At 36.3% G+C, this 27,012-nt stretch overlaps 1 protein-coding gene across 6 annotated transcripts in view; it reads right to left on the bottom strand.

The window, feature by feature from the left end:
* CADM2 (cell adhesion molecule 2) overlaps positions 1-27,012 on the bottom strand; it is a 1,275,304-nt gene that overhangs the window by 1,087,196 nt on the left and 161,096 nt on the right. The window lies entirely within an intron of this gene.

Raw genomic sequence — 27,012 nt, 5'->3', positions numbered from 1 at the left:
GGGTGGAAACTGGAGATGGGAAACTTTGGCTTTTCAGCTAAAAGCCTTCCTAAATCAGAACTTTTGGTCAGTAGCCTGACTCTGAGTCTAGGTGAATATGGAACAGCAAAAGAAGTCTGAATATTCAGAATCTTTGTTTAGTTCTAAAGTAACTGATCAGCCATTGTAACAGTATTCCTTCCAGGTCCTTTTGCCATTTATTTCATTTGTATAGTTTCCATATTGAAAAACCCCCGATTACTTGTCTTTAATGTATATAATTTACACTTACAAATCTTTTGCCATTTCTCCTGTTTCAATTCCACTGATACAGAACTCTTAATGTCTTTTTGTGTTTTATAAAATCAAGCTTTAATGACAGTGATAAATAAAGTTACATGTGCATGTTTATATATATATATGAGACTCAAGAGGATAAGCAAATAAATGGCTAATATAATCAGATGGGAAAATGCAAGAGTTGTCCAAAGGTAGGTAAAATTATTGATGAGTGGTATTGGAAACTAAGCAACACAAATTACATCAATTACATCTAAATCACTTATCGATGCCTGTCTTGTCCTTTCCATAGCTTAGGTCATTTGCAGACTTCTTTAAGTTAACGTCTCATGAGCACATTTTATGTGGTAAACTGAAAACTTGTTCTCAGGTCTAAGCCCCCAACTCATCATTCTTCTTCATCTCTTGCAGACCTCTCTCCTCCTGCCTCTTGGTTTCTGTAACCAAGTCTACTTTGATGTTCTGTTTTCTTGAAGACCCAAATTAGTATCTGATAATTTCCTTCCTCATTCTCCCCGGAGACAGTAAACCAGTCCTCTTTATTTTTTTTAGTTTCACTAATAAAGACTCTGGAAAAACAGGCAACATATAACAAAAGTTATAGTATAGACACACACACACACACACACACACACACACACACTCACACACATCTCAGATTGGCAGTAAATGGTTTGTAATTACTGATGGCCAGTAAGAAAATCTGAATAGATACCACCTAGCAGTTCTCCCTCTACCTTTATTACCCTGAGGACAAGCTCATCAAAGGAGCACCTTTCTTCTGTTCTCTCATTTGTTGAAATTGAAGCCTCAAGACATAATCAAGGCAGAACAAGGCAGAACAACAGGTGCCCTCTTGTGTCAAGTGGGTCATTTGCATTTCCAAGTGTCTCTGGATTCTATGTGATGACTTTTGTAAGGGGTTTAAGCTCCTTCCTGGAAAGATCAATTTTGGAATTTGCTTCTCAGTGTGTTTCACTAGAATTGCCTTCTATTACAATGAAGGTTTTCTAAGTGGCTGTGCCCAGCTGAGATATCTGGATATGCAGGGCCATCTATCTTATACAGCTATGCACCTGCCCTAGGGAACCTCTCAACACAAATGCATAAAGCTGAAGTAAACAATTAAATTATTTTAACCCTTTAAAAGAATGAAAGTTAAGTCTAAAAATTAAGACAATGGAATAAGATATTATTGAGAAAAAGCAGTCTGCTTTATATGACAGTCTGTTACTATGATAGAGTCTAATAAGTTTTAGATTGTAAACAACTAAAAATTGTATAGATCGTACCAGAGGCAAGGGAGACTATTTTCATTTTTAAAAACAAATGGACATTATTAAACTTCTTTGAACTTTCCACGGAAAGCATGGTTATATTGAACACACTCATACAACGACACATTTGTTATAAAATCAAAACATACTGATATTTTTAATATATCAATTTTAAATTAATATTTTATATACTTCATGGGCATTTGCTGACTATGTATCTTGCATAAACATATATAAAATGTTGAGAAAATTAACAGCTGAATAGATTAAAATCATAATACTTGAAGAATTTATAATCTATGGAGGAAAAGTTTACATAAGCCAAAAAAGGGTGGAAATGATACTGAAAGGAATTTTTGAGACAGGATAGGCAGTTAGGGAATAAGGGGGGGGGGGGGCATGGAGAGGAATACATAGGTGAGGTCTTAGAGCTGCAGAATGCTTACCTTACTTTTACAGAGGACAGAGGAATGTTGCAAGGGAGAAAGAAGGGGGGGAGGGGGGCTTTGACCTTTGAAACTGATACTCTGCAGAAGATTGACCAATTAGGAAAGCTCAGGGGTCATACTTTAAGGAAGGGTCCAGTTAGAAAGGGTCATGAAGAGACAAAGAGCTGCAGTCTTTATAAACCTGTAGACAAAGAGACTCAGATAGGTGATTTTTTTTTTCGTTTTAGGGAGAGAGAGAGCAGGCTTTTCCCATTTGGGGAACCCTCCCCAGAGGGAGTTTATATATGCTTCCAATAAACGTCCACATTATTATTTAAAAAGCCTTTTAGTCTGAGAATTTATTCTTCAAACTTCCTAGGACAAGAACCACAAGGAAGAGTCCACATCCCAACTTCATGTATCAATACCATTGTAATTAACCTAATCTACACTAATAAAAGAGATGCAAATTGACCATCACTCTGCTACGCTAACAGCCAATAGGAGGGAATATGCAAATTACCCAACAAAGATGGCCATATCCATAGTGGCCAGGCAGCCAGCTCCCAGCAGTCCCAAGCCCTGCCATGGCGGCGCTGGGGCTGCAGGGGGCTGGATCATGGACACAAACCCGCAGGGAGGCTGGCACCCAGCAGCTGGGGCTGCGGGGGGGGGGGGGGCAGATCGGGGACACAAACCCACAGGGAGGCTGGCTTCCAACAGCCCCAAGGCCCGCCACCATGGTGCTGGGGCTGCTGAGGGGGTGGGGGGAACAGCGGAGACACAAACCCGCAAGAAACCTGTGGAAAGGGAAATAAACTATCATAACTTTATCTCCTTTCCACAAGATGAGAAAACTGCCCCTGGTTTATTTAGTGATGTGGCCCACACCTTTCTACAAGCACAGGGTATGTTATGACCACTCCCAGGAAGGTCTGGTCAGAATACCGTCTCCAGGGAATAAGGCTACTGTGGCAAATCATCTAAGAGAGGAAACAAGCTTTTGTTGGATTTATTCTGAAGGTCAGAGAACATGCCACCCCAGCATATGCTGTGTTGTTATATTGATGATCTTGAGCTGCAGATGCTTGAAAACCCGCAAATGCATGCAGAGGCTTTCACTGAAGTCTCCTGATCTGCCTAAAATCAGACCCCCCAAAAGGAGCTTAAATGTCATAGGTCCCCTTGACAGGAGAAGTGTCATCAGGCAGAGAAGACTGACTCCTGTCACAGGACTGGAGAGTAGAAGTTGACATCACACCCAAACTTTGTTACAAACTATTTCCCCCCACCCCCATTCATCTTTCCTAAATATCATTTACTCTCCTCTAAGAGGCCTACATCTCCCGTCCCCTTTCCCTAGGAATAAGGTATTTAAATCTGCATTCTAAGCCACCTTGAGGAGTTACTATTTTTACCCTGGGATCTCCCACGTATACATGAGGTACACATGTTAATGAACTTTTGTTTTTTCTCTTGGTGATCTGTCTTTCATTACAAGGGCCTCCACTAAGAACTCAGAAAGGTAGAGGAAAACTATTTTTCCTCCTCCATAATTCTATCTCGGGAAGTCAAGTCCCCAGCTGAACAATGAGGTTGGCTCAAGTTCCAAGCAGTCTTGGCTGATGGGAGGGAAGCTGCTAGGGAGAAATCAATAATATTGGCATCAAAGTGGGACAGAGGGCACATGCATGGTTGCTGGTGGGAGTTTAAAGTGGTTCAACATTTTTGGAGGATGATTTGGCAAATTCGATAGAAATGTTCAGGGTACATCCAAGAGTCTTCTTCTAGGAATCACATCTGCTGAGATAAAGCACAAGCACATAAGCCCTGGTCAGAACCCAGGATGCTACTGCGGGCTTCCCTTCCACGATAGGAAAACCTGGAACAACCTGCATTTTTAGGACAAGGCTGGCAGGCAGGTGAGCTTTTAGGAGCCAGAGTTCCTGAGGGGTCTCAGATTGGAGAGAGTGCAGGCCGAGCTGAGGGGACCCCCTTCCCATGCATGAATTTCGTGCACCGGGCCTCTAGTTATTAACAGGTAAGGAACAAAGGGAAGGTCAAATATTATAGGCATGTCCTTTGTGCAGCTTTGCTGGGAAGTGGGAGTTTAACACTCCCTAGGAAGCCACAGTCTATTCCCCACAGATCTCTGGGTGAAGAAATTGGACAGAGGAAGATAAGACCCATGCCCAGTAAAGTCTGGGTAACATAGAGAAAGTATTTGTTAGTCAGTCACACCTGGAAAAAAAGTTGTTGTCCAGAGTAGGGGTGGACACTGAAAGCTCCAGAAGATCTGAGGTAATCTAAACAAGAAGTGTGCTCTCTTGGCTCCTGGTTAGCACTGTCTTAGCTTTCTTGCATTTGCCCACATGACCCAGAGCCTGGTGGACTCCATAAAATGGACTAATGGCCTGCAACAGGCCTGATGCTGTGCCTGACCCAACTCCAATATGGAAGAGAAACTAGACACTGGCTTTGCTTCTAGCATCTACTGAATCCCCAGCTGCACTTCTTCCAGGACTGGATGAAGAGAAATGAGATTTTGGAAACCCAGGGGTGTAATTCCATGCAAATAAAAATCACTCATCTTCCTGTGCAAGTCTCAGAAAATTATTTTTCTCGAGATATTCTAAGGACCTGCTCCCAGCACCCAGTGGGGAATAGGACACCCCACTTCCACTGATAACAGAATTGTTCAGGGACCAGAGTTTGAAGAGAATACTTTGGAAAAAGGGACTGATGTTCCAGTTGATGCCAAGTTTGAAAACAAATTTCAATATAGGAGGCACAGGAAATAAAGTTGGGAAGAAAATGGCATTTTCTGGAACTATAAAGAAGCTCATGAGCTTTTTTATAACAGTAAAATTGATTGCTTAGATTTGGAAAAATATACTAATTGATAAAAATACCCTAATCCTTATTAACACCCTATCAATACTTTTTTTGATGAAAAACAATTCATGAGTGACATCATGTTTGTCGTTTTTAATAAATTATAATCCAATATTAAAATCTGACAAATATAATTCAGATTAAAAAAAAAACAGCACACACCCTAAGGCTTATTGTGATTTTCCAGCCTATAGTAACTACATTTTTTAAAACTAATCCGTAATTGATGGCTCATGACATTGCCATTTTCAAGCCATTAGTTACACAATAACAATGTTAATTGAGTTTTAATTAAATCAGCCATATTCAAGCTTGAAATATTTTAGCTTTCTTTCACAGATAGATGATATTTCCTAGGGTCATTTTCATTTGCATCTATTTTTAAAATATTCTTTACTACCTTTGAAGATTTACTGAGAATTAATTTTGACCACCATATTTAAATAGAAAAACATGAAATGTATCTATCTTCAGCAATATTTGCTTCTAAAAGCATTCATACTTCACCATACACCAGAAAATAATTTCTAAGGTAAAAGTTGATTGTTGTGATGATTATTTTCTAGAAGTTGGACACAATCAAATTTGTTCAACTCTTTCATTAATTTTGACTCATAATAGTATGAATTATCAGTAATCATTAAATGTATGATTTAACTTAGCTTTGGAAGATTGAAGTTTATTATTCAAATTTCCTTATATTTAAACTAGTGCTACAAATTAAAAAAAAAATAATAATCCCTCTATGTAAGAATATGTGCATATGTTTGTGGGTCGTCAATTACTTAGATGGTATTGCTAATGAAGACAAAGTCAAGAATGTGTTAGTGATGTTGTTCCGTTAATAGAATCATCTATGCTTCCACCCATATCAACAAATATTATTCTCCAAGAAGCATACAAGAGAGACCAGATGAGAGGGAGAGATCTAATTCAGCACACACTTGTTATTACCATGAGCCTACCGGTAACTATGGGTCACTAGCATTATCTCACTATGAAAATAAAAGCTTTATGAATGAAATTAAGAAGATAAGAAGGGAGACACTGTGGAGAAAACAAGCATACAATCATTACCAGGTACAAATAATCTACTACTAAAAATTAAAGTTGCTCATTAGTAGTCTTTTAAATTGGCATAATAAACTTGTGAGGTAGGTATTATCCTAGATTTTTTACAAATGAGAAAAGTGAAGGTTACAAATATCCTTTCAAAAATCACCCTTTCAAGGTCACACAACTGGTATGTGCTTACCTTGATCTTGAACTCTATTTGATTGCAGAGCCATGCTCATTTTACTTTTACTCTCAGGAATGAGGAATAACAAAAGATACCAAGGGATGATAGGCAGTGAGAATCTGGTAATATACTTAAGTCTATGCTTCCAGCTTAGACTTGCTTTATAAATAATAGATATGCATTAAAAAATATTAATGAACTTGCTACTTTTATGTCCTGACATAATTCAGACCTTAGAACAGTATTATTGAGGAAACAGTGATAATTCTAATTAGCAATTTATCTGCTGCTCTTGAGGGTCATTTTAAATTCTCCTTATTAACTTGCAGCATTTCCCTTCTCAGATTGACTGTCATTTCCAGGAATAAGTTAAGGTAGATCAGACCTTGTAAGGTTAGCAAGAAGTAGGACATTATTAAAAAGAGCATTCAAGTAGTTAAGGAAGGAGTAGAAACTTATCAGAAGTAAATTGGCTATTAAATCACCATTGGCTGTTCTCTCATTTGAAATTTTAAGCATTTCAGGTAGATATAAATGAAATAACATTGAAGACTTCATTAAGAGTTTGGAACATGTTTAAGAATAATAAATGGGCCAGCATAAAATATTCTAGGGTGGTTATGCTAGGCCCCATTGTATGAACAACCTATATAGGAATATTTCTATATATGACCTAAGACTCAGATTCCCTTAATCCTTTCCCTTTGTCATAATGAATGGTCACAGAACAAGCCCTGTGTTTTTTAAGAGCCAGACAGTCTATTAACCTGATTTCACATACCAAGGAACTGAGCCTGGGAGAGGTTAAGGAACTTGTTCAAGGTCACACAGTTAATAGGTGGAAGAGCAAGTATTTAAACATAAACCTGTCTCACACCAGATCTGATGCTCAAGTAACTACCTAAGCTAATTAATGTCAATAAGTACTACCAAGATTTTTTTTTTTTCAATTTAACACTGAAAGAGCTAATTCATCATATTGTAGCCAAGTTCTTTTCAGAATCAGAATTTTTGAGCCATGTCTGAGCTCGGTAATTACATATACTTCCAGTAACTTCCAGGTCCAGAATCTATCTCTGAAGGTGGTTTGTAACCAACACCTAATTTTCCAGTGTCCTGACAGGGTGACCAGGGTACCCACTACTTGCCTTTTAGCTAAACTCATAATCCTTCCTCATGCACCCACACCTACTCTGAGGATGCCTGTCTCCCCTGTATCTCCACATAGAACTTCACCACAACAAGTATTTTCATCCTATCAGTTCATGTCATAGGGTTTCTCTATGCTCATTCGTTATTCACTCCCCACATCCCCCAGATACCCACACCCTGATGTAGGAAACATCCAACCCTAACTGTAGAGGTAGGATTTTTTTCTTAGAGCTCACATCCAAAGTCTTTGCAGCTCCTACCACAGCCACTACTTAGGGATCCCACTCAAGCGTTATGTGGTAAAAATAATATCACACAAATGTACTGCCAAGACTATTCTCTATCAATATCAAGATTAATTATTGAGTTCAGGAAGGAATCTAAAGTGGAGAGGAAATTATGTATGTGTGTGAAACTAAATTTTATTTTTCTCTTAGGCCATCACCCTGTTTGCTACAACTATTGAAACTCAAAGACTTGAGAGAAACTAAGAATAAAGTGACCATTTAGCTACAGTATGTCATAAATTTTAAAAATGCTATATATACTCCCTCTTCTTCCCCTCTATTGTCGTTTCCACAGTGATACAGACCAGAAAAAGGCTGGCCTCACATTAAACTTTGCATAAGTAGGATACCCTAATAGCAACAACAAAAAATTAAATAAATAAATGTTTAAAAAGTTGTTTTAATTATATTGAGAAATATATAATGCAAAACATTTTAGAGTATAATTTGAATATTCAGCAGTGATTTGCATTCTCTTTGATTTGTGTTTAAACTGATGTTCTTGAAGGAATGATCTTGTTCTCTTACTTCTAAGAATGGTAGAATGTTACTTTGGTGAACCTCTTTTTCTTTATCCTCTCCACACCCAGTGGAAAATATAGTGGTATCTACTAGGTCTCGAACACCTGTATTTTTCTTTCAGTCCTGTCAATAATCCCAAGAGGAAGGTATTATTAACTCATTTTCAGTTAAATTGCCCAGATCGGTTAGTCATCAGTCTGTTTTCAACCTGGATTTTATCTGTTATAAATTACTGGGGCAGCAGAGCCAAATCTCTTGGTATCTTTTGTTCCTTATTCAGTGCAAGAGAGATCTATTGGCACTGTGCCCAAAACAAAGCACTCACTGCGTAAATGAATGAACAAACTCATAGCTTTTTCCAGAATATACAGGAGACATTAAGATCATGGAAAACTAAGAAACACAGTGAAGTCTAGGCTGGAGGAGAAAGTGTCGTAGATGACTGACACAAATATTTTGTTCACGGTTCATCTATGAATAAAAGGGTTGGTGAGCAATTCAACTTAGAACTGTAAAATTTAAGAAGTTATTGAATTATATTCATATACAATACAAATTCTACAGATATATACAACAATATAGTTTTCTAAATTGTTTGAACTATTACAACATATTCATTTGTTATTTTTAATTATTGAAAAGTACTCTAGCTAAAAATAGGTATATATAACTTCAAAATACCCTAATTTTATTAATATTATTCATATTTGACATGTATGGATTGTTCAGAGGACCTAATGCTATTAATATTGCTTTTTTAATAAAAAAATTTATTCTGCAAAAAAAGTAACATTTTTTACAGTAGAAACCTTTTGAAATAAAATACTTCATATGTAATATTACAGATTTTTCCTAATAATTCACACAATAAAATCTTATAAGGAAGTAAGAATTACCAGTATATGTCAACTTTATACAAGGGGAAAACATGCATGATAGTCACTTTTTCTACTTTTTGGTAATTTAGCCACACAAAAGTACATGAAGGATTCTGAAATGCTGGGGAATCATCAACATTTTATGACTTTAGTCAGAAAGATCACTTACACGATGTATTTTAACTCAGGTTTATAGCTCTTAAATGCCAAAGAAGAATTTTATTCCCCAGAATTTTCAAATAATAGGTAACATCCTGGAACTTTTATGTGTAAATATGGCCATTTGCTGTCAACATGAGACACACCAGGCAGCATGTGTAAAGCTGGCCATTGGTTTTCAGTGAATGTTGATAAGAAATGATAAATGAGTCTAGGCATTTGAGTGTCTTGCGAAATAAGAGGCATGCTATAATTCCACATTGCCATTTTCCATCAAGAACCCTTTGTCCCCTATCTATAACTTTGAAATAGAACTTTTTGGAGATGTGGTAAAGAAATGCTTTTTGATCGGTAAACATTATTAAGAGCTTAGAATTTAATAGAAGTCTTATACTTAGAAATCTATAACTATCCATTATTTTTAGATAGCTGCTCTAATAAAGTTTCTTCGCTTCCTATTACATTACTATTCATTCTAGGCATCAGTGAAGTACAGAATACTAAATAAGAAGTAGATATCACAATTTGGCTGTTATTGACATATTTTAATAATGTTAAGATAAATTAAAAGTTGGAGGTGTGTTTTGTGCTTTTTTAAATCTTTATGGTTGAAAGTATTTTATATGTCCCCCTTTCCCCCCATTGGCCCTTTATAACCTTCCCCCATCCCCCACCCCAGGCCTTCACCACCCTATTGTCTGTGTCCATGGGTTATGCATATATGCATACAACTTCTTTGGTTAATCTCTTCTCACCCACCCAACCTCCCCCACCTTCCCTCTGAGATTTGACAATCTGTTCCATGTTTCTCTGTCTCTGGATCTATTTCAGTTTATTTCATTCATTAGATTTCACCTATGAGTGAGATCATGTGATACTTGTCTTTCTCTGACTGGCTTATTTCGTTTAGCATAATATTCACCAGGTCTCTCCATGCTGTCTCAAAGGGTAAGAGATCCTTCTTTTTTACTGCTGCATAGTATTTTTTAATACATATTCTCATCAAAATACTTCAGAATTCTCATATAGATGTAGATAATAGGCAGACTAGTATAATATAAAGATTACAAGATCTTGGGGTATAAGGGTTTAAATTTGAACCCTGGCTATACACACTGGCTGTATCATCTTGAACAAGTTAATTTTTCCAAGATTATGTAACTTATCTGTAAATTCAGGAGAACTAAATGCAATAAAGCAGGGGGATTATAATTATATATACATTTTTAAGTACTCTGTAAATTCTAGTTATCTAGTTGTGCTATAAGTTAGAGATAAATTTAAAACTAAAAACAAAACAAAATTTGAAGAGAAAATATTAGTTTTCCTAAAAACAATTTAAAACATTTCAGAACCATCTCATAAGCATTTGGAATTTATCTGATTAATTTGAATTCTATTTTCTTTTACCCCAGATATTATAAAAAAGACATTTATAAATGTATGAAATACTATTTCACACTATGTTATTTCAAATGCTCAGAAGAAAGGTGAAGTCTTTCAAGAAACAAGTTGGTCTGAGAATTGGAATCAACATTATAAATCTGCCAGAGTGATATGATGTCACAAAGAAGTTCCTCAGGCTAAATTATCTACCTGTCAGAAAGGTTGGTTAGAGAAAAATGTGTGTGTGTGTGTGTTTGTTTTTTTTTGGGGGGGGGGCTTTGGGGGAGTGGGGGAGAGACACACTGATATCCTAATTGATAAAAAAAAATATGCTTCTAATAACTCCTAGAATGTTAAGAAAGAATCATTTTGTATATTTGTAAATATAAACCAAATGGTCCCAGGTTTATTTGTTTCCTGTAGGAATTGAAAGAGACAGATCATGGCTAATGGGACAGTTTGGAAAACCATTCAAGAACAAGTGGCTTTGAGATCTGTCTTTCTCCTCTGCCCTCCAGTTATGCCCTTGTGCTCCTCCTGTGTCCACCAAGATAATTAGATAAGTAACTGTCATTCATATCACAAGGCAGATGAATGCAATTTTTTTCATCTACAAACTGAACAAAGTAGAAAAGTCTTAGAATTTCCTGAAATATATATATTTATTTTGACAGTCCAAGAGTGCCACCTTTTTTAGTTAGAGCATAATCATTGATTTATTGAAAACCTGTTGTGGATTTATATCTTTGCATTATAATATATGGTTTCTAACCAATAATTTTTAATTTTAAAGATTCTTTCTTTGTTTCCCCCTCTCTTCCCATTTCAACGATGTACGTGTTTCAGCAAAGGTAACTGTAAAGGTACTAGTAGGTATCAGGTTAAGAAATGAAGGTATTCTGTGTTTCTCTCTTGATTCTGTTCAGATCAAACTTGGAAAAAAATTGGGGGGAAAATAATGGAGCTGGCAGAAATGAAATCTGCCCCAGCTACTACTCTTTATTTTTATTTTTTTTTTGAGTCTTATCTATTTGAGGAGACCTTAGACCTCCTAGTAAAAACAGAAAAATAAGAGATAATTGGACCATTAGTCCCATCTAATTGTTGGTTTTTCTCCTCTTCATAAAGTTCTTCTTGCTTATATCATTTTTCTCTCCATAGCATAAGGGAAGCCCTGCTTAAAATGAAACTTATACAAATTGGAAACATCCTCAACAATGAGTACTTGTCACTTTCTCAATGTCTCAACTCCAGAATATTTTTATCATTTCAAACTAAAACTCTGCACCCATTAAACAATAATTTCCTTTTTACCCTGATTCACAGCCCCTCATAAACTCTAGTCTGCTTTCTGTCGCTATGAATTGGACTATTCTAAACACCGCATGTAAATGAAACCTGATAATAACATTTGTCCTGGATTATTTCACTTAGCAGAATGTCTTCAATTTTTATTAATGTTGTAGAATGTATCATAATTTCATTATTTGAAGGCTGAATAATATATCATTGCATATATATATGGCCTCTCAGTATATATATATATATATATATATATATATAGAGAGAGAGAGAGAGAGAGAGAGAGAGAGAGGCCCGGTGCATGAATTCGTGCATGGGTGGGGTCGGGCCAGCCTGGCCAGGGAGAGGGGACATGGGCGGTTGGCCGGCCTGCCAGCTGGTTGAACTCCTGGTCGAGGGGACAATTTGCATATTAGCCTTTTATTACATAGGAGATACACTGAGTGGCCAGATTATTATGAGTTCAGAGATGATAATAATCTGGCCACTCAATATATATATATATATATATATATATATATATATATATATATGTATCATTTTGTTTACTCACCTATTGGATGTTTGGGTTGTTTCCAATTTTTTTTTTGTTATTGTGAATAAGGCCATTATGAATATGGATGTACAAATATTTGTTTGAGTCCCTACTTTATATTAATTTGTGTGTATACCCCAGAGTAGAATTATTGGATCAGATGGCAAATTTTACTATAATTTTTTGAGGAGATGTTATACTGTTTTTCATAGTAACTGTGGAAAAACATTTTATAATCCTATCACCAAAGCAAAAACACTCCTGTTTTGCCACATCCTCATCAATGCTTGTTATTTTCTTTTTTATTTGTTTTTTTAAATAGTCATCCTAATGAACATGAAGTATGTCACTGTGGTTTTGGTTTCCTAATGATTAATGATGTTGAATATCTGTTCATGTGCTCATTAGCATTTGTAGATTTTTTTCATTCTTTTATTATCAAAACTTACAAAATATTCATGTGTACTCACTGTTCTCCATTTTTTTACAAAACAGTTTCAGCCTCTTTACCTCCATACCACAGGTCACTTCCCGTTATTCCAGAGACATTTTATTTAAGAGTATTAATATTATCTTAAGTGCCAGTGGCAGTGGACATTCTCAGGTGAGCTTCTGTCTTTGTAAAATGGTACACTGGTAGTAGGTAAATCAGTATCTTCTTCATGAAAATCATTTGGTAACTTACCTCTTTGGCTACTTCTCTCTCCCTGCCTTTACTTTTGGTTTTCCTCCCCCTATTTCTTGTACCTTATGTATATATTTCCATAGGATTTACCTACCCTAAGTTCTCTTTTATCTTTCATAATTATTTCCTTAATAACATTTTCAAAACTTAAGACTTATCTATCTAAACACCTAGTTCTTGTGACAGGTCACTGATTCCCCCAAACTTTGACAAGTTATTTGTTGAATGACTAATATAGACACTACTCTCCCTTTCCCCCTTTTTGCTTCCTTTTACCCCTTGCTGCTCTGTCTGGTTAACTCTTATGAGTTCTTACCAGTAAGTTGCCTAGAATTTATTGCTAGAGCATGTTCTTTGATGGGCCAAGGCTGAGCTTCCCCAAACCTGTTTTCATTGAACTCTGAATTTCCACATCCTGACCTACACACACTTGAGTATAACTGTCTGTTTAGATGGATATATCTAAACATTATATCACTGATAGAGAAGACTTATGTGTCATTAATCATAATTTCTACATATCTTTGCTTAGTGCCTATCACATAATAGAGAAAAATGTTTACTTGTAAAATAAGTGAATAGGGATCCATGTGAAAATCCTGCCCCTCTTTGGTAACTATGTATTGGCATGCTCATTCTGGATGCTTCACTAATACCTCAACCAAGATGCTACAAGTAGAAGAAAATGTTTTCTCTTCCAAACCTGTCCCTCCTCCTTAGTGCCTTTTCTGCTATTAGCTCTATTGCCCTGGAAGTGTAAGTTAACATTCCCATTTTTTAAAATTATTTTTATCTGCTCATTCTTGTTTACATGTTATCATTTCCTATGTCTCATCAATGTTATAATGTTCTTTAACTGTATCTCCCTCTCACCATTTCTATTGTCTCTGTTTTCTCTTCAATAGGTCAAATATTTTCTTTGGATTAATATAATGGCTTAGTTTTTCTTTTATATCCCACTTGTCTGACTCATCAGATCTCTCTTCTTCCAAAACTATTCTCCCTTGTTCAGAAACCATTTGTGGGCATCCCTTTATTTCTTAGAAATTATATAACCTCCTTAACATGTCACCCTTGTTCCCTCTCCCTTCCCTCAATGTGGTCAAAACTCTTTTCTTTAATGTGAATATATTACCACCTAAGTGACTTTGCTTATATTCAAATGGGATGTCTCTTCCCATGTGAGATGTCCAAAATCTACTGGTCATTTCAACCCAACTCAAATATTTATTTTCTCTTCCAAGGATATTGCCCTGTTCCCATTTCAAGTGCACACTAGAAGTAATTACATTGAACTGCTATGCAATTATTCTGTGTCTTCCTATGATATTTGTCAATTTACAGTTTGAACTATTTTTATTTTTGATCATGCCATTCTTTTGCATATATTGTAAATTCTTTGCAGACAGGACCCTAGGATTATTTATCTTTTGCTCTCTCACAATAAATTATATAGGAGACTAGCACATTGAGTTTTTTTATATTTTTTGTAGAAGCTTAAATGACTATTTCTTACACAGATGAATGAATGAACAAATGAATAAAATTTGATTTATGGTTGCACTGAAATCCTTCCCTCCTTATGTAATCTTCCTAAATCTTTTCTTACAACCAGCAAGGAAACACTCATCCTAAGTATCTAAAAATCATCTGTAATCTTTGGTTCCCTGCTACTCTCTATATTATAACACAGACATTCCAAGCCAGTAGATAATTAAGATTATACATTAGGAATATATTCTTCTAGAAACTCACACAAGGCTATTGATTATAAGGGCTTTTTATTTACCCTCAACATTTCCAAGGTAGCCTTTTTTTATTTATTTAGGGTTTTGTTGCCTAGGAAATTTATGACTGTCCATGGTTGCCCAGCAATAGAATGTGCATAGCCTGTATTCTATATTTGAATTGTTGTTCAAAATGAGTCTTAGGTTACCTTATCATTGACTTACAATGTCTATGAATATATTCTTTATTACTGTGGAAATGTTTAGTTGTGCTTTTTTCTTGCGTGTGTGTGTGTGTGTGTGTGTGTGTGTGTGTGTGTGTTTTAAGTAAAATACACTGGTATACAAGATTATATAAGGAAAACCTGTCAAATTATGCAGCAACCTGAAGTCCCAGATAGCTTTACTTATTGTATAAACTGAAATATAGAAATTCAGTTCATAGCAGCCCAAATGCCAGGTCAAGAATTGCCACAACATGAATTACTAAGACAATACTGGTTTTTGTTGCTTGGTGCTTTTCTCCTTAAAAGTCAGAGTGAGAGATCAGCATGTTTTGTTACTTGAACTTTCCCCCAAATACTATAGCTCTTCCTTTTTCCTCCAGAGAGAGGGCTTCTTTGAGATTGAAAAGGGTAGTTGCTCCCTATTGTTTCCCCATTATACACTACAAGAAAGATGCAAAGATCAACTTGAGGGTACAAGGAAAATTCTCCTTCTTTTTTATCATGATTATGCACATTAAATATCAGCATCTTTTCCTATGGTCTCTGAGCTTATAACTGAAATAAATTATCAATTGCTTTATAAGGTAAATTCCTCATCAATTATTTTTATATCTCCAGTAATATTTACAAAATGTTCTCTTTATTCATAACTCATACATTTATTGCTTTAATTATACTCCAAGCAAATGTGGAACCAACAGAAAAGTCACAGTACTATATCTAAAAGGAGGTAAAGAGGATTATTTGTAAGGCCCATGGTATAGGAATGGCAAGAGTTGAAACTGGTAACCAAATTCAGCTTTACAACATGAGAAAACAGCACCGGCTACTTATATTTCTGAATACAATCTAATGCCTCCTCAGATATTTTTTTCCTGATCCATCCTAGGAAAAAAAAAGAACTATGTCTTAAAAAAAAATAATGTGAATTTTACCAAAACTTTGATTCATAAGGTAGAATAATTAGTATTCCTTATAACAAATAATACTGGGAATCATGGTAGATCTCAACTCTGTCTTGCACCCAAAGGGCTTAGTTTCAATTGGAGTGCCTAATGACAGTACATTATTCTGGAAACAGAAACATTTTTGATTAGTTCAGCACAGTGGTTCCTGATAGAAATGGGGTGATATTTGCCAGTGTTTCTAGTGCCTGGAACAGGCAGATGATGTCTCCTGGAACAGAAGGGCCAAAAGGCTACAGGCAGGACCAGACATCCACATGCAATTCCCAGAGACAATGTCAACAGAGATAATGGACACACTAGTAGACAATGCAGGAAGGCAGGACTGGCTGAGCAGGTGAGCAAGAAACTGCAGGTATCCCTGGCAACTAGAGAAATTTATCTTCAGCTCAAGTGATACATCTCCTAAGAACCTTCAGAAGTAACTGTTATCAGGAACATTGCAAGGCCAAGGACCTTCTAGCAGGAAGAAAAGCAAGAGCCACTGAAGGAAGTTACCATTAATAAAGTGACCCTATGTAAACCTGTGCTTAACTGTAGTAACTAGCTTATTCCAGGCAACTTGTGACAATTATTTTCTCATGTGAAATAAAATACAAGGGAGAGACAGGAGTGAAGTAGATCGTATGTTATATTTATGTATGGCATCTAAAATCTTTTAGAAACTATACAGTTATCTATACAACCTTTAATATACCCAGTGATTTATTGGTTATAATAATTTGCTTCCCCTTCCATTTCCTTTTAAGTGTCACCTTTGCTCACCAAAGCTCTCTTATTAGGCTGTTCTTCCTTGCAATATAAGGTATCTGCCAGCACCCTGAGATCTATATGACTTTAAGAGGCAAAGGCATTCCTTAATCAGTCAAATCTTTAGGCAGGCTGACCTCCTAAAGAAGTTAACAGACACTGTGGGCCTAATCTTACCATTGCAGGGAAGGGGAAGTTATATTCCTTCTACCCCTTCACCATTCAGAACCTGCAGAGATTTCAATTGTGACTATTAACAACATTCTGAAGGACAGACTCAAGAGTCTGTACATAATGAAATGCACAATCCTATTCACTCAATCATCACCTAAGTATCGCATAATTAAAGTTGCCCAACCAAAGTAAAGCTTAAATATCAGATTACACTTAGGAACACAATTAAATTAGAGTATAGCTCTCACTAACTTCTAAATAGAATTTTAGAAGTGGAAAAGTTCCAAGCTTTAGTTCTGCAATGTTAAAAACAGAATAGGATTATTTTTAAATAAGTAATTTAATATTTGACATATTAATATTCTACGTTATTATTTACTAGTGGCCTGGTGCACGGATTCATGCACATTGAAAGGAAATTAATTAGAAGAAATATTTTAATATCGCTATTCGCCCTTTCTCTATAATAGGTGCCAACCAAACGCACGATTGACAATGACAGATCGAAACACACACATGTGATTGGCACCAGCGAGAGCTTTATATGTATTGTGAATGCACGAGTCAACATTTTTTTTTTAATTGCCAATGTCTGTCACATGTATTGGTCGGTTGGTTGGTTGGATGGTCAGATGGATGTATGGTCAGTCACTTAGCCTTTTATTTATATATATAGATTATGTTTGATTATTTTCACCTAAGATAAAAATCATTTATGATATTAAAATGATAATTAATAAAGAATATTTAGTTTTAAACCTGTTACAGATTACAGTTTAAGATACTTAAGTGGTCTGTTTTTTTTTTAAATCTTTTGGAAGGTGTATATCATACACCATATCCTGACAGAAGAATGTTATATTACAAAACAACGGCAGAAGACTAACAACATAAGATAACATTCGACTAGTGTGTTATCTGCGTGACATTTTATTCTGTGCTTGAGATTTTTTCTAATGTTCAGCAGTTCGAATTATACTTGACAAAATATAATAACCCTCTGATTTTAAGACCACTTTATAGAGGATCTAATTTCCATATGACATCATTGAAAGTAATTTCTGAATTACATGTACATACTATAAAAATACTGATTATGAAAATGCAGTTGATGAGGGTTTTTCCATTTGTTCTTATCTATGATAATTTTTATTTATAAAATGTGTGCAGCTGCAAGAGATCCATTCCAGAGTATGTTTACTTTTGCTGCATCTTGGCATTTTTAAGAAAGATAATTTACAATTACAAGTTATAAATACAAATTTATTTTAATTCTTGACTATGTTTTTTATGCTTTAAATGTATATAGGAAATACTAACAGAAAAGGCCTGATAGGAAACTAAATGTGATCCAACAAGATTTAGCCCAGTCATCAACTTTCCAATCCACCACATTCAGAAAAGCTAAATACTAATTTGGGTTAGAGGTTTCTTTTTTTAATCTCTAATAGGAAAAGTTTGAATATTCGCAACAATATATGAAGCAAAAATGTTATAAGAAAATAATATACTGGTAATAGCTATACTAATTATTGCAAGCTTGAAACAGTGCTCTGCCTGCTTAATGTGGCAACCTATGACTGATCAGTTATATAGACAAGCGGAACTTAATTAGACATGTAGAAATAATGTGATTTAAAATAGCAACAGAAAACATTGGCTCTACAACTATTTCAGAAGCACATTCAGATCCTAGAGTGGAAAAAAAGAGTATTACAAGAAAACCACGAAGCTATCACTGGGGATTTTTTTAAATAGTGGAACAGCATTTTACCTGAAAAAAGAAAATCTAGAGCAGCAGAAGCCCTAGGAGAGAATGTGTAACAGGCACTAAGGCTCCTGGAGAATAGAAAGCTGATTGCCTCAAGCGCCCTTAGTCAGCAGGAAAGTGGGGAAGCAGAGCAATAAGAGAAACTGTAAGAAATAAATAAAAATGGAATTCTAAACTTCAGAGATGAGCAATGATAGCTATACTTTCATGTAAACTCCCTATTGCTCAGGTTCCCTCCTTTCCAAGAAAGCTTAAGAATCTGAAACCTAGGCTGTCTTTTTCATATGAAAATTTGAGTGGAAAAGAATCCAATGAGGAAAGCCTAACAAACCGGGGTTTAATGCACTGGCCTAAAATACTGTCTTTAGTAATCAGTAATAGAATGTATCTTTTAAATTATTTAAAGAGAGGGAGAAAGCTGTGCTCAATAGTGAACTAGGTAAGGGAATGTTGGCAGGGTTGGGACATACTCATGAGTTCACCAAATTTCAGAAATACCCAGTTATGGATTGTGAAACACTGGGGCAGAAGATACAAGAATTCTTTGATACTTATTAAAAGATATACTCAAGAAATTATATAGTAAACTAGTGGCCCAGTGTTGAAATTTGTGCACTTGGGGCTGGGAGCGGGGGTAGGGGGGTCCCCCCAGCCTGGCCTGTGCCCTGTCACAGTGCAGGATCCTCTCGATCCATCGCCCCAAAGAGGTAGGCCCCACCCACCCATCCAGGTTTCCTCCATGGATTGCCCCAAAGAGGTAGACTGGAGCCAGGGGTGGCCTGCAGACCCCTGGGCCAGGCCGTGGCAGAGGCCTGCGGACCTCTGCACACCTGCAGACCCCTGGACAGATCCACAGTGGAGAGGCCTCTTCGCATGCCTGCGGACCCCCAAGCCAGTGCAGGGGGGCGAGGACATGAGCCTCAAGTCCCCGGGCTGGTACAGGGGGCAGGGATGCATGCCTCATATCCCAGGCCCATTGCTAAGGGCGGGGATGTGAGCCTCATGTCCCAGGCCCGTTGCCAAGGCAGGAATGCGAGCCTCATGTCCTGTGGCCCATTGCCAAGGTCAGGGACGCAATGCTAATGTCTCTGGGCCAGCACAGGGGGTGGGGACGCAAGCCTCACGTCCTGGGGCACATTGCCAGAGTGGGGGACGCGAGCTTCATTCTCTGGGCTGGCGCAGGGGGCAGAGACGTGAGCCTCACATCCCAGGCCTGTTGCGGAGGGTGGGGACTAGAGCCTCACATCCCAGGTCCTGGGGCCCGTTGCCAAGGTCAGGGACGTGAGCCTTATGTCTCCGGTCCAGTGTAGGGGGCGGGGATGCAGCCTGCTGATCGGTTGTTATGCGACGGTGTCCCGACCAATTTGCATATTATCTTATTATTAGAAAAATCATATTATAAAAACTGTCTATGGTGCCAGGTACTTGAAATATTGGAGAGGGGCGGTCACTTGTAAAGTATATGATTATCTAACCACTATACTGTATCTGAAATAAATACAAAATAATATTGAATGTAAAATGTAATTGAAAAATAAAATTTAGAAATAATAAAAAGTAATTAGAATGAATACAAAACAAGTTTGTCAAATTTTTAGATAACTTTAAGCTGGTGTGGGATTGACTATAATTAAATAAAAAATGAAACAAAATTGAAACAAAAAAATAGACTGGCTAGGCACAGTGGAGAGGAACAAAATGAAATTAATGTAGATAATGTTATATTTATATTTAATAGAATATTACAATTATACAACAGAAAATTTATGGGAAATAAGACCATCTAGAATATCGTTAATATGTAACAATATGATAGAGGTACTGAAAATTATAAATCAGTGTCAGGCTTACATGAATAATTATTCTGGACCTTGAAAAGTTAGAGAATTCCATTGTAGTTAGTTCTGGCAGAAGATATCTGAGTATTGTGTTGAGTCTCACACATTCAATTTATCAATTTGATAATACTGAAAAATTAGGACATTTTTAGATAATAAAATATTTTTTTAAATAAAGAGTTAAAAAAATTCTGTAGGGCTATCAAATAGACTCATAAAATTAAAGTTTAAAAAGTCCCAAGGGAAGATTTAATATAACAATTTCATTTATAGATGAAATGGGCATGGAAGTTATTTTCAGAACTAGGAACAATGATAAGATGTATCTGACTTATACAAAAAGTTTCTAACATTTGGAAGTCTCTAAACATGGAAAACAAACTTTTGACTTATCTTTGTACCCTCATCTACCTTGTGCATGATCAATAAATGTTACCAGCAATAACTCTTTGGGTGGGGCTTGAAATGAACAAATTGTTAACTTCTCAATACAACAATATAGCAATGAAAAACCTCTTAGCTCTTAAACTTTCACTTTTTTAATGTGCTAATTAGCAATAATCATTTGGGAAATCTCATAAACTACCAAATATAAAAAATTTTTTTGAAGAAAAAATATAAATATACCTTATCCTTCAAAAGTAGATAAAACTTTATTCCCTTAACTGGAAATCTTATTGAGTTATTCTTCAATATCTAGAATGAAAGATGCTAGATACTCACACGTGCTTTGTGCTTCAACAATGTACATTTTATAAAAATTCTGAATTTGAAAATGTATTACTGTTGGACAATTTTGAAAATCAGTGACTAAAAAATAGATTTGAAGGCTATTTTGGAAACTGCTTTACCTAGAATCTATAAAAGTTAAAAATTTCATTTCATATATTGTATATTATAAACTTATTTTGCCATGTGATTAATAAAGTTATTATTTTCATAAAAGGTGTTCATTGGGTGCCATATGTGATTGAAATTTGACATAGATATACCACATTTTGCTCACTTGTCTGATCAATAAGAAGTGAAAGACAGATTTCTACGCCAAAAATAATAGAAAAAATTTAAAATAAGTGACAAATTAAAAAAAATCTGGATTATGTTATTCTGAATCTTTTGGATATTAGTGTGTTTTTATATTTGATTAATAACATTTTATCTCATCTCTTTAATAAAATACATTGGGAATTATCATTTGAGCAAAACTGTTCTTCATATGCAGACTCAAACAATTTTCCTTTTCATGAGAATACTGTTTACCATCATAGTTGTACAGAAAGAACATCAACTTTCTCTGTAAAAACATCAAAAGCAAAAAATGCCATACCAATATTAGATGTAAAGCACATTCAAATATAATGTGTAGATAATTATATAAACATGTTTATGCAATGCACATATGAATGTACATACATATCTTTAAAATGCTGTATAAATTTCTATCAGAAATAAAACAAAGTACTAGAAATTATACTCATCTATTTCTGCCATTTCTATTATTCTGTTGATGAGTATCCATCACTTATAATTTTAAAAATATATATATATTTTTTATTGATTTTTTACAGAGAGGAAGGGAGAGGGATAGAGAGTTAGAAACATCGATGAGAGAGAAACATCTATCAGCTGCCTCCTGCACACCCCCCACTGGGGACATGCCTGCAACCGAAGTACATGCCCTTGACCGGAATCGAACCTGGGACCTTTCAGTCCGCAGGCTGACGCTCTACCACTGAGCCAAACCGGTTTCGGCCATCACTTATAATTTTAATTATACCCTAGCAGAATAATATTAATAATTGTATACTATACATTTACAGAATTTTGTCTCTATATGTACATTTTTCCATTTATAAGGAGGTATCACTAATATAATAAGGTAATTTAAGACAATCATAAAATATTAAGGGAATCTAGCATACTTATTTAGAGATCATTAGATATTTGTTTAAAAATTTTATAGTGATATTTAAAATTTTATCTTCATTGTTTAAAGTATTACAGATGTCCCCTTTTTTTCTCCATTGAGATTTTTAATTTAACTATTGAAGATCAGTAAAGGATATATCTAAGCTTATATTCATTAGAAGATATATCTAAACTTTCACCAATTTCAGTTTTATTTTACTCTTGTTCATTAGATAGAATTCCAAATATTTTAATAGAGGACTCTATCTATATATATAAAAGGCTAATATGCAAAGTGTCTCCTTGGGAGTTCGACCAGAGACCGGGAATTTGACCGCTTACTATGATGTGCTCTGACCACCAGGGGGCGGCACAGAATGAAGGAAGGCTCTGGCTGGTGGCCAGCAGCCAGGGAAGGGAGGCCCTGGGTGGAAGCCGGAAGCCCCAATGGGCCTTGATCACTGGCCAGGCCTGGGGACCCTACCCATGCAAGAATTTCATGCACTGGACCTCTAGTATAAATATATATTTGCAGGAGGCCATAAAAATAATATGGTTGGTTAGCAATAATATATTTTAGATTTAAATATTATTATAATTAAAAGTTTCCTCTTATTTATGATAAGAATTAACACCTCTTTTAAATTTCACATGCCAGATCACTACTTTTAAGTATGCTTTGGCTTTTACTAAGAGAATCAATTCATGTTACACAAGTAACTGAAACTAAGGGAGATAGTTTCATTAAGTGTCACACATAATCCCCTTGATTATCTCATTCACAGTGAGCTTCCAGAGAAACTTTTAGATGGAAGCAAAGCAATCATCTTTGGATGCACTTTCCTATCTGTGCCATTTCAGGGTGTTGGACTCTGAGAAAATATGTCTTCTTCACCTCTTCATTTTGCAGGAAGGCCCTTGGCAGTAAATATATTATGTTGTCTCTACAGAACAAGCATATTTTGACATTCTGTTAGATTATTTTAGGAAGTCTAGCTCTGAAAAACAAAAGCAGCAATAGTATATGATTTTTTTTTCCCATTACAGCACAGTTTCTGTTGAATATCTGTGATTATGACCACTTGAAAGTAATGGTGATATACCAGAAACCAACAGTTTCAAGTACTGATCCTCCACTCCTCCATTAAAAAAAAAAAAAAAAAAAAAATCTCATAAAGTATCAAATGCTTACCAGGGTAAAAAAAATTAATACTTGTTGTAATGGTACTTATGAATAAACTAGAGGCCTAGTGCATGAATTTTTGCACCAGTGGGGTCCCTTGGCCTGGCCTGTGGGATCGGGCTGACACCAGCTCTCTCACATCCCCCGAGGGGTTCCGAATTGTGAGAGGGCACAGGCCAGCCTGAGGGACCCCAGCCCAGTGCAGGGCTGGGGAGGGACACAGGAGGTTGGCCAGCCAGGGAGGGATTGTGGGAGGGCTCCAGGGCATGTCTGGCCCATCCAGCTCAGTCCCAATGGGCCAGACCCCAGCAGCAAGCTAACTTACCAGTCAGAGCATCTGCCCCCTGGTGGTCAGTGCACATCATAGCGACTGGTTGAGCGACCTTAGTATATCATTAACATATTATGGTTTGATGGGTTTAGCGGCTGACCAGGCAACTGGACACTTAGCGTATTAGGCTTTTTTATATACTAGAGGCTTGGTGCACAAAACCGTGCACTGGCAGGGGGAGGAAGGTCCCTCAGTCTGGCCTGTGCCCTCTCTCAGTCCGGGACCCCTCACTCCTTAACACCTGCCTGCTTGCTGCTCCTTAGCACTTAGCTCGCTGCTCCTTAGCACTTAGCTCGCTGCTCCTTAGCACTTAGCTCGCTGCTCCTTAGCACTTAGCTCGCTGCTCCTTAGCACTGTTGAGGAGGTGGGAGAGGCTCCTGCCACTGCCACTGTGCTTGCCAACTGTGAGCCTTGCTTCTGGCTGAGCAGCGCACTGACCACCAGGGGGAAGCTCCTGCATTGAGCATCTGCCCCCTGGTGGTCAGTGTGCATCATAGCGACTGGTCTTTCCACCAGTCGTTCCGCCATTCAGTCGATTTGCATATTAGGCTTTTATTATAGAGGAGGATGAGAGGAAAAAAGCCTACACTGAGGCTTGTGATGACTACACACTGTATGCTATTAGCCATGAATCACTGATTATGGCTGCAATCAATGCTATTTTCTGAGAAGCTTAACATTTTCTCTTTGAGCTTTGCTTTTTTGGTTATATAATCCCATCTTGCCTATTAAAACAATGTTAATGTTTAATAGATATAAATTTCACTAGCGTTAGTATCTGAATATTATAGCCTCAATACTGAACTCTATTGCATATAATATTATGGGGTCGTATAAACTCAAGAAACTTTCATATAAGTAGACTTTTTTAAAAATGAAAGCTTGTGAAAATGAAAATAGCTGTTCACAAAAAGGAAATCATGTATATATTAATAAGCTATATGTAGGAAACTTATAAAATTAGCAATGGGTAGCCATCCTTTCCTCTGGCAACGTATCATAATTCTTATAAAACCAGATATTCTGATTCTAAAAAATAAAGAGAAAATAAATTACAGTAACTAATCTCTCTTACTTCCAAATTCAATATATAAAAGTTGAAAGGCATTTTGAAATAAGTTTTGAAACTAAGATTCAAAAAGGTGAAGTGATTTATGCCAGCTTATATAATTTGGTGATAGGGTAAGACAGAAAGTTAAAATTCCTTGGCCTAGTCTGGTATATTTTCTCCTTACTTTTACTATCAGTATATATTCCATAACTTTTGTTTTAGGGTAAAACTACAGCTTAAAAACAAAACAAAACAGGACTTTTGTTTTCTTGAAAGAAGTAATTTGCTTCTAGCTAGCAATAGATGGTGCTTCCTTCCCTTCCCACCCGGGGATATCCTTTATGTACTTCTGTCAGGCAAATAAAAACTAATGTCAAACACAGTGGTACTGGGAGGTGTCCTGCCAGACCATCCTTGTAGCCTAGAAACCAATCTCATTTCTTAAGGTTCAAAATCATTCTCCAATTATTTACATCTTACATTTCCCAGATGTATGTTTTGCTAAGAGGGAGTTTATTCCAGATTCCCAGGGTATAATTTAGATCCTACTAAATTGGAAGTTTTTTTGAATGAGGCCCAGAAATAAGCCCTTTAAACAAGCACCCCAGATGATTTTGATGAAAAATAAGACTTGAGAATGATTAACTTAGGGCTTGTTACAGATGATAAGGAAGGAGGTGACAGGCATGAAAGGACAACAGGGGAAACCATTCATTTTTAAGATTATCCTCCTCATTGGTATATCTATTTGATGAAACAGATAATGAAGAGATCAAAATGAGTGAGGGAAACCATTATTATGAGAGAAAATTTGCCAATTGTGGCTGAACATAAGATCAAACACATGCAAACCAAAAACTCTTACAAATTGAAGTGGGACTCCATAGGAAGATACTGGCATACTGTTACCATTTTCACATACTTCTTCACACTGTAAAATATAAGGTAAAACTAATACAAAAAGTAAATAAATAAGTTGACCTTGCAAATGCTCTAGTGATCAAAAACAAGATAGTAAAGCAAAATGAGATGCATATGAAGAAGACATTAACTAGTAGGTAGAAGTCATAGATTAGTACATATTATGCATTGCTATGGACTGAACTGCTGTATTGGGAAGAATCAATTAACTGAAATGTTTAGAGCTCTACACCAGCTGTTTCATCCTGGCTTGGGAATAGTACACAATAATATTTGACAGGAATATGGTTTTATCCTTAATATAAAAAATATATTATTTTTCAGAAACAAAAAAAAGCCTCAAATTTAATTCACTGCATTAACACTTTAATAGATGTATTGATATTCTGACATGCTAAATATAGATAAATTAACATTGAACACCAATGTATCCATCAAATACTTATTTGTCTGATATCCTAGAATGAACATCTAAAATGTTTATTAAGAATCTGTCTTCCCACAGAACAAACCTAATTAGACAGCAAACAATCCACGTTGCTCTCTCTCCTCTCAGATCTGTCACACTAACAGAAGCGAAGAGTAACTGAAATCACCCAGACTTGGCCCTAGAGGAGCCTTCAGAGAGCAGCCAGCTCAGCCATCCGACATCTGACAAATGGAGACAGTAAGGCTGAGACTTGAAGTGACTCTTGTGGAATTCTGTAATTGGTCTTTGAGTTAAGGTCTACCCCTTGTCTGCCAGATGTGCTCAAGAAACCCTAGTGCTGCACCTTATAGGAAAGGAGACTGGAGAAAATCACACACACTAGTTGAATAATTTTGAAAACCTGAATTTAAAAAAAAAATAAGCAAATTTCTTTAGCAAGAGTTTTCAAACAAATTAGCTGGGCCAAAGAAGCTTTAAATCAACAGATATACATTAGTTATAGGAGAGGGAAATAAACTTTTTTTCTCTCTTTTTAAAAAAAATATGTTTCTATTGATTTCAGAGAGGAAGGGAGAGGGAGAGAGAGAGAGAAACATCAAGGATGAGAGAGAATCATTGATCGGCTGCCTCCTGCACACCCCACAATGGGAATAGAGCCTGCAACCCGGGCATGTGCCCTTGACCAAAATCAAACCCGGGACACTTCAGTCT

Source organism: Plecotus auritus (assembly GCF_963455305.1).
Source record: "Plecotus auritus genome assembly, chromosome: 2".
In the NCBI taxonomy this organism is placed as follows: domain Eukaryota; kingdom Metazoa; phylum Chordata; class Mammalia; order Chiroptera; family Vespertilionidae; genus Plecotus; species Plecotus auritus.
The sequence above is the reverse complement of the archived record's forward strand: the minus strand, read 5'-3'. Positions and strand labels throughout refer to the sequence as shown.